This window comes from Montipora foliosa, chromosome 11 (assembly GCF_036669935.1).
Source record: "Montipora foliosa isolate CH-2021 chromosome 11, ASM3666993v2, whole genome shotgun sequence".
Taxonomy (NCBI): Eukaryota; Metazoa; Cnidaria; class Anthozoa; order Scleractinia; family Acroporidae; genus Montipora; species Montipora foliosa.
Window position 1 is genome coordinate 51,883,842 of NC_090879.1, and position 10,000 is coordinate 51,893,841.

The 10,000-nt window shown below is 39.7% G+C and overlaps 1 protein-coding gene across 1 annotated transcript in view; it reads left to right on the forward strand.

The window, feature by feature from the left end:
* The window catches only part of LOC137975196 (alpha-(1,3)-fucosyltransferase 7-like), a 46,951-nt gene that overhangs the window by 5,323 nt on the left and 31,628 nt on the right, over positions 1–10,000 (forward strand). The window lies entirely within an intron of this gene.

Consider the following 10,000-nt stretch of genomic DNA (forward strand, 5'->3'; position numbering starts at 1 on the left):
AACCGGTTCCTCTAAAACTAACAGGAATGGCCGTAAATCGGCTCAAAGACCACACATGAGGAAAGAAAACACTCAACTAAAGAAAGGTAAGACGATTTTTATTTAAATCGTTACATTTTCATAGGTCACAGAAACAATCGTTATTTCCCCATACAAATCCTTATAAATATGCAAATCGCTCGAGTCACGTAACAATGCAAAGGTCATCATATAAAGAGCTGCTCATATATCGAGCTTGGGCTACCTGTGGTAAAACGACTATGTGAAGACGTCTTCCATGTGGCCCCTTATATAAATTGATCATACAGAAGGCTATATCAATAACACATAATTTTTCTTAAAATTGTAAAGTAACGGAAACCTTTCCGATAACTAAATTACTTCATGATACTTCATGTGGTTTAGCAATGGTGGCTTGTTGTAAACTTTTTCTGCGCGTGATCCAAACAAGAAGTTAGTGGTTTCTCAAACGAACCTTTCCTTGTACTTGTACATATTCATTGCCGTGACTTTAACATCTTCAGTTCCCACGGCCAGCTCCCGTCTGACCTTGAAGCTCAGTCGGTAGAGCGGCGAAGATCTAACCCGAAGGTTGTGGGTTCGATTCCCACCCTGGTCAGAGTTTTTCTCTGTCCTTGTGTGGGCCCAGTTCCATCAGTGGGGCTATCGCTCACATGGTTCATATGGGATAGAAATCTAGCACTTCACGTTACACTACAACCATGAAGTAGTTTAGTTATCGGAAAGGTTTCAGTTACTTTACAATTTTAAGAAAAAGTATGTGTTATTGATATAGCCTTCTGTATGATCAATTTGTATAAGGGGCCACATGGAAGATGTCTTAACATAGTCGTTTTACGGTAGGACTCTTATAAATGGCAAGTAATTACTTCAGTTGTGAATTAGCGTAGTCAGAAAGGTTTAAGTTTCAATAAAATTTGAAAAACAAAAAAATTTCCTTTACCCTTACCCTTCACCCTCACCCTTCACCCGCGACCCGCGTTTTAGCAACGCCGACCTTACCGCGTACACCAGGCGGCTGTTCACCTCAAGGCTCTTTATAGTTTGCCTTTTGGACGTGAAAAATGCGTTTTTCCAGCCGCAATTTTCACAAAAAGGCGCAGGTTTGAAGCACATGCTTTCCTTTTCAATTCTTTTTCCATCAATATCTCGCTGAATTCGAGACAGTCAGCACACCTCATGGAAGAAAAATCATACAGCGCTGAGAAGGTCCATGTCGCAAAAGCGATAACCACTGATCGATAATTGCTCTATCTTGTCTTCCATTGGCTTTACCTCTACGGTGCCGTGCTTAGGAATAAGATTCTTTGAAGATACAGACTTTTCCTGTCTCTTGCTTGGCACCTGATCAGCTGTATCATTCATCATTGCTTGTCTCATTCTTCGTGGATTTTGTAAACCGATTCCGCAAGAACCTTCTTTTTAGGCGTCTTTTTAAACGCTGCTTTGGCATGTTAGATTATTTCAAGAAGGAAAAAGCGAAAAGAAAGCGTTGGTTTAACAACAAATAACAACATCATTCGTACGTTTACTTTTACAGTGAACTGGAAGACAAAATGAGAAGAATTGAATAGGTACGTCATGTATGCTGATGGCTTGGTTCTCTTAACACTAGAATGGGTTGTATATGCTTCACAAAACGTGTCGCGTCCTCCCGGACCATTGGAGGCCCCTTTTCTTGATGTAAACAACACCGTTGCCCCTAGCAACCATAAATGAGGCTTTACAAATACCTATTTATTCAATAAAATAAATGAATTGTTGCAAAAATAGATGTTTGCAGTAAAAGTTCACTTAATCCTCAGCCAAAAAAGAACGAGAAGAAAATTCGTGCAATTTGCGCACTTTTGCCAAATTTTGGGTATCGTACCACCTTTTAATTGAATTAAGGAAGCTTTACCACTTTTTCATGATCTGTCAAAGTGCAGGAATGTTCCACCCTTAATTAATTCAATTAATTCAATGGGTATCAGTAAATAGGTGACTCGGTTGTGTCAACAATATCGACTTCAAATGTAAAAAAGAGCGGAATAAAAGAAAAAAAGAATCCCATTTCTTTTTTCCAACAATTGACAAACGGTTATTGACAGCTTTATTCTACTAAGACTAGCCTGCGAGAAGGCTCCCAGTGGTTCGAGGTACATGAACAAGATGCTCGACTGCTCGAATGCGCAGGCTACGCAAAAGCGAAAGGTGTTATCTGATGCGGTTTCACGGTCAGTGTCCACGTCGTTCTGTTACCCAAGAGGAATAGGGTGCCAAAACCCGGTACACACATACAGAGACACACACATCAAGCCTTTATAAAGAGCTTATCTGCCCGCCTGTCCTGGCTCCGTGCGCACTTGTAAAAGGATAGAAAAAAACAAATTCAGTTTTAAGGCACGACTCTATTTGGTGATGAAAAACTTGAACCTTCGTACCGACTTACTATAGGCGACTTTCAGAACCAGTCAGAATTGGCCACTTCGGAAAATACCATAATACTCTTTGTCTGTCCCCACAAATTTTGTATATAATTAAGCATTGTTTCAAGTTTCTCTTGGGACTTACAATGGTCCCAAGAGAAAACAAAAACAATACTTATGCAAAATTTGGGGGAACAAACAAAGAGTATTATGGTATTTTCCGAAGTGGCCTATACAATAGATGCGTTATTATTATGCAAATAAGTGGCGGGGTATATTCAGGAGATAAGCTATATAGAGGATATTACATGGCCGCGCGGGGATACGAATTTTATCTTCGAGTGCTGAAAGTATCTCTCACGAGTGAGCGAAGTGAACGAGTGAGAGATACTTTCTGTTTATTATATAGATATTGATGAAATGTCTAGATTTAAAACAACTTGTTTTATTCATTTTCGAAATGATGAAAAAGTGTTCACCAACCACTAAAACACGCATGTTGTGTAACATGAAACAAGATATGAAAGTTATGAAAAAGAAATCATGATAATGTAAAATTTGCAATAAAAATGTTAATGTAGTAGAGAACTCGGAATTATATTAAAGCACAAAAGTATCGTACAATGAAGAGGAAGCTCGCGTTTTATTTGCTAATCGTGTTCGCTACCATGACGACAGCTATATCCTCACATGTGAAAGATAAACATGATACGTTCACTGCTCGCGGTGAAGATATGATTTTTTAGTAAAAGGAGAAATCCTGGTATTTCATCAGTATCTATATAATATATATATATATCTATATATATATACATATTTTACTTTTCTCTCTGCACTTTTAGCGGAACAAATTTTATTCTCATTGATTTTAGTGTTTAAAAATCTATACTTGTGAAAGAGCAATCGTTGTGTAATAGGAAGACGTCGCCACTAACTGTGAAACCTCGATCCCCTGAGAGCCTGCTTGCAAGCTAGTCTTCGTTGAATCAAAGTGCCAATTATCGTTCGATAATTGTCGCAAAGAAAGAAATTAAACAGAATTTGTTTTCCTTTCTTCCATCCGTTTTATGTTGAAAGTCGATATTGTTGACACACCGTAGTGACCTCTTCACTGACACCCATTCAATTTGATAAACCCGTCGGAGTAAATTTTGGAAAGTAACTTTGAATCCTTATCGTATTCAAGCGATGAAAAGAAAAAACGAGAAGATACAATAGGTGTTTGTCCCTTTTAAAAGTATCTCTATAACCCAAAAGGAAAAAAGTGACAATTAAAGAAACTCTCGGTTGCAATTAGAGAGGCCCACACGTCAAGCGCAAAGAGCCAATCTACAACTAACCGGGAATAGGTAAATCAACTTGATCCATGTTGCAATAAATGCATACATATATAATGAGATGAAATAATAGACTGATTTTTAACACTTGGAATTTCTTTAAGAAACATGATTATTTTGAATAGGAATGTTTAATAACCGTAATTTGACTGCTTCACGTCTGGTATTCTATTTGTAAATTTCCGTTACATGAGTGAAAAATTTAATATTTACCAAACGAAGGAATGGAGTGTGTTGAAATATCTATTATCCCAGGCAAGTGTGTCATAGGTTAGGAAAGGAGAAATTATTAGTGAATCAAAGGGAATTGGTCCAAGGAGCTATCCTTGAGGTACACGGCATGAAGTTCTTACAAAGTTAGATCTTAGGTACATTGATGATAGTGACTATCTAACGGCGACTTCCACGATAGCCCCCAGTGTAAAGCAAGTCATATGCATGGCCATACCAGGTATATCACTAAAACTCAAGTCTTTGCTGCCGCAGACGATGAGTGAGCCTGAAGCGAACGACCGAGGTAGCTCTCTAATCGGGAGAAATAATTTTTCTTCGAAACACAGCGAATTTGGGTTGCGATAAGATCAAAGGTGCAATGACTTGTGGCTATGCGCAAATGGAGGAATTAGGATGTGCGGTCTGATTCTCGTACCCAGAGGCTTTGCAAAAATCCTGAGAAGTGGTAAAGGACATCGGAAGCGGTGGAGATACTCCTGAAGTACATGACAGAATTCAAAACGTTCAAATTCCCTACGCTCCAACGAACGTAAAATATTTTCTCCCTTAAGAGCTTCTGCCTGAGAGACCGGGGCAGACTTGGAAATGAAGGTCGGCCGATTTCGCTTAAAATTGGTGCACAAAGTACTTATGTCGACTTATGTAATTTGCCAAAGTTTCAGCTTCAACGACTTTTTTTTAGCCGACTTCTGGATATCAGCCCCTCAGGGGTCCCCAGAGGCTGATTTTCAGTGCAATTTTGGCCACTTTTAAATCTCTTTTTTAGCAGCCTGAAATTAATTTCAGGAAAAAACAAAACCATATTTGTAAAGCCCTATCCTTAGGCTTTTATGGGTGAGAACATTAGCTCATGGAAATTTTTCGCTAGCCTGTGGCTGTTATCACAACTTGGTCATATTTGAAGCATATGGAAAGCAACCGGAAATGGCCTGTTTTTCAGACCAAATATTTTCCATGCCCATGTTTTATATCTTGAGGTCTTAGTATCCCTGCAAAGTTCAGCCCTTAGTTTAGTAATATCAAGAAAAAAATACTAAGGTTGAGACTTTTTACTAAGAAAAAAACTTACGAGAAGATGGCTAACCAGGTCACTTCCGGTTGAAGTTTCAACAAAGCGTGTCTGCAAAAATCAGCCATTTAATTTCGATTATCTTTTTTCCTTCCAAGTTATGATTAAAAGAGACTCTGAAGTTAATTGTCACCGAAAAGACTTGCCGTTAATAAGAAATTTTTATGTGATTGTTTTAGGACCGATCAGGTAGTGGTCCGACAGCGGTTATAAATTTCTTGGAAGAAGTCTTGAAAATTACGGACAATAGAGCCGCTGCGAAAACTCTTTATTTACCTAACAACACATCTCTTGCCGGTAAATCACAATGCCAAATTGCATCTGTTTTGTCCAAACTGCAACGTTAAGTTTATCTCCTTTGTTCAACTCGTTCAACGTATCACGTCTGTGGCCCGTAGTAATGAAGCGCTAATTAAATCAGGATATAAGCAAGCTTTGTAGTTCCATTCAATAGTACTATAACCCACCTGTTTGGGCTTTAATATTTTCTGAAGAAAAAAGAACTTGTCGGTCTCTTTAAAAGCAACCACAACATCTGTCGTGACACTACTTGAGAATCGTTTCGAACCTTTAAGAAATTTGGAATATAATTAAAGCTAATCGTCTAACACAAATTGCAGTCACTCTTGCAGTCTATTTGCAAAGTATCTGGATAAATTCACTTGCAAAAAACGCTTACCTGGCTTCACTTTTACAGACCTGCCCCTTTCCTACAATCCCTTAAAAGTGAGGTAACATTAGAAACTTTAGCCCAGCGATAAATTGGTCGCAAGTGCGTCGTTGTGAGTTAGATATACACAGGTCGATTAATACCGTACGTAACGAGGTCATTGTAGTTTGTTGGCTATGACTGACTTGGAATTCAGTTGTTTTCTCGTGCAGATTCGTCTCCTTGATATTGCAGAGAATGATTATGATAAAACTTGTATGAGAACCTCAATGGCATGATTCGTTTACTGAATATTTATTCATACCCAGTGCCCCAGTGTAAATGGTTCACATATGTTGTAAATGATTGATAAGGACGTCCAACACGGTCCGTTTTCGCCGCCAATCCGCTAAATTGCTAGAAGATTACTCACGGGCACTCTTTCCCTTTCTCAGTATTTTCCTTTTGTTGCTTTCTCAAACAGCACAGATCCATGGCGGCATCCATACTGCATATATATCCAAAGATAGGACAGGGATGGAGTGGGTTATCCTTCCGGCAAAGACTACTGTTTTGGCAACTTGGGAAATAAAATATTTCAGCTTTCTTGGAGCCCTTAAGGACTTGAGGGTTTTTTATGGCACCCGTAGCTGTGGATCACATTAAAAAGTAAGTCTTTATGGACTCACACTAAATTGCTGACCCTTGACTTGGTTTCGGTAATAAGAAGCAACCTAGGCGGTAATCGCCCTGGAGGGCCATTATGCATGCTGCAGGTGAAAAGGTAAGTCGTCACAAGGCCTAGTGCCCGCTCGTACCTGCTGGAGCTTAAATTGGTTACTGCTCTTCTTTCCTGGACAGGATAATAATCACTGGTGCCCATTTATACATCTGGGTGGAGAGAGGCACAGTTAAAGAAAATTGCCTTCCCAAGACGACATGTCAACGCTCTAGTAACTTTGGGCCCGTTTCTCGAAAGTCCCGTTTGCGTTTTGTGTCCCGTTCACCCGTTTGCGTAAATATTCAGTAAAAAAATCATGCCATTGAGGTTCTCATACAAGTTCTATCATAATCATTCTCTGCAATATCAAGGAGACGAATCTGCACGAGAAAACAACTGAATTCCAAGTCAGTAATAGCCAGCAAACTACAATGACCTTGTCACGTACGGTATTAATCGACCTGTGTATATCTAACTCACAACGACGCACTTGCGACCAATTTATCGCTGGGGCTAAAGTTTCTAATGTTACCTCACTTTTAAGGGATTGTAGCAAAAGGGCATGTCTGTAAAAGTGAAGCCAGGTAAGCGTTTTTTGTAAGTGAATTTATCCAGACACTTTGCAAATAGACTAGAAGAGTGACTACAATTTGTGTTAGACTTAGCTTTAATTATATTCCAAATTTCTTAAAGGTTCAAAACGATTCTCAAGTGGGTGTCACGACAGATGTTGTGGTTGCATTTAAAGAGACCGACAAGTTCTTTTTTCTTCAGAAAATATTAAAGCCCAAACAGGTGGGTTATAGTACTACTGAATGGAACTACAAAGCTTGCTTATATCCTGATTTGATTAGCGCTTCATTACTACGGGCCACAGACGTGATACGTTGAACGAGTTGAACAAAGGAGATAAACTTAACATTGCAGTTTGGACAAAAAAGATGCAATTTGGCATTGTGATTTACCGGCAAGAGATGTGTTGTTAGGTAAATAAAGAGTTTTCGCAGCGGCTCTATTGTCCGTAATTTTCAAGACTTCTTCCAAGAAATTTATAACCGCTTTCGGACCACTATCTGATCGGTCCTAAAACAATCACATAAAAATTTCTTATTAACGGCAAGTCTTTTCGGTGACAATTAACTTCATAGTCTCTTTTAACCATAACTTGGAAGGAAAAAAGATAATCGAAATTAAATGGCTGATTTTTGCAGACACGCTTTGTTGAAACTTCAACCGGAAGTGGCCTGGTTAGCCATCTTCTCGTAAGTTTTTTTCTTAGTAAAAAGCCTCAACCTTAGTATTTTTTTCTTGATATTACTAAACTAAGGGCTGAACTTTGCAGGGATACTAAGACCTCAAGATATAAAACATGGGCATGGAAAATATTTGGTCTGAAAAACAGGCCATTTCCGGTTGCTTCCCATATGCTTCAAATATGACCAAGTTGTGATAACAGCCACAGGCTAGCGAAAAATTTCCATGAGCTAATGTTCTCACCCATAAAAGCCTAAGGATAGGGCTTTACAAATATGGTTTTGTTTTTTCCTGAAATTAATTTCAGGCTGCTAAAAAAGAGATTTAAAAGTGGCCAAAATTGCACTGAAAATCAGCCTCTGGGGACCCCTGAGGGGCTGATATCCAGAACTCGGCTAAAAAAAGTCGTTGGAGGTGAAACTTTGGCAAATTACATAAGTCGACATAAGTACTTTGTGTACCAATTTTAAGCGAAATCGGCCGACCTTCATTTCCAAGTCTGCCCCGGTCTCTCAGGCAGAAGCTCTTAATGCTCCAAAATTCACAACAAACAACTTCATAATGGGTTGGTTGCTCAGGCAATCAGGAGGCAATCATCTTGACCATTCGATGAGATTCACAAAGTACAGGAGGTGCATAATAAAAGAAAATAAGTTCTTACCAAGAAAAAAGCTGATTGACAACAAAGGGAAATAGATTTAAGCTTCTTCGAAGTTCCTGGTCTGTGGCTCTACTCATTCCACTTCTTTTCAGCTGCATTCTTCGCCTTGCGTAAACGTTCTACGTTTTTAGAATCCGAAGCCAAAACATGTTTCTCGTACTGTTGAACTACCACTAAACCATCGTGTTTCGGTCGGCCAACACAAATATTAACTTTCGCCATTTCCTAAGTCGTTCTCTACCTTCTGAAACGAGCTTATGAATCGAGCTCGTCTGGATTACCGATGTTGAGGCTGATAGCTGAGAGAAACCCAATGGTCTAGATGGGCGATAAGCTCAAATTTAATTTTGCTCCCTATAAACTTAAACTTGGAGACGGCTTTCGCGATTTAGATCTCGGCATCAAACTGATTTCCCTTCGATTAAAGCAGCGCAATTTAAATAATCGTTAATTTAAAGAGGCCAAAAACCTTCTGGAGAAGCTCTGAACTGCTGCTTTCCTCCAGAACTATGGACTCGCCTGACGAAGGATAAGAAGAACCTGGCTGAAAACCTAGTATCTTCGGACATATAACCAAGAACTGTGGGGACTAGCTGTAAACGTCAGTGTTGAATTGCGAGAGTGAGAGAACAACAAAACTTGCTATCTGCTTAAATAGCCTGATAACTCAATTTGGATGTCCCGGAGGACTACCAAAACACCTAGAAAATACCTGATAACAAACCGCACTGAAAACCCTTCAAATTATAAGAATTCAAACGCATACCAATAGAAATTACATTTACTCTGTGCCTACCGCCACTCTGTTCCTCTGTGCTTACTGTTCCTCGGTTCCTCTGTACCATCTGTGCCTACAGTTCTTCTGTGTCCATTTTTTCTCTGTGCCCAGTGTTCCAGTGTGCCTACTGTTTCTGTCCCTCTGTTCCTACTGATCTTCTGTTCCTCTGTCCCCACTGTTCATCTTTGCCCTCTGTGCCTACAGTTCCTCTGTGACTACAGTTCCTGTGTGTCCACTGTTCCTGTGTGTCCACTGTTCCTGTGTGTCCACTGTTCCTGTGTGCCTACTGTTCCTCTGTGCCCAGAATTCCTGTGCGCCTACTTTTCCTCTGTCCCCACTGTTCCTCTATGTCCTCAGTGCCCACTGTTTCTCATTTTTTGTTACTATTCCTGAGCCCTCTGTTGCTTACTGCTTTCATGTATGTAATGATTAACGATTTCAGTTCCCGGTATAGATCCTAGGGGTATTTAAACTAAACGACTCCACTGAAATAGCGCGGAAAGAAATGTAAATATGATATAAATCCCAAGCGAACGCCACAAATAGGTTTGAATCGCACGGGAGTAAAATTTTTCAAACATACGAATTCTACCGTACTCATTCTGTGAAGAGCCGGAAACATCTAAGCCAAAACAGGAAATTTATACGCTCCAGTTTCTCTGTGATAAGAATTTAAGCCAGCGATTTTAAATGCCCAACACGCAAAGCCCATCTTCTTGAAGTGCACTTCCAGAATCTGGAAGTCCGTTGTGATTGGTCTACATAAATTCCGGCTCGTTTCAACAGACGCTCGTGGGGGAGGAACGCGTGACGAAGCCCTTAGAGTGCTCGCTTCGGTCTCAGCAAAAACTTTAGGAATTCATAATGG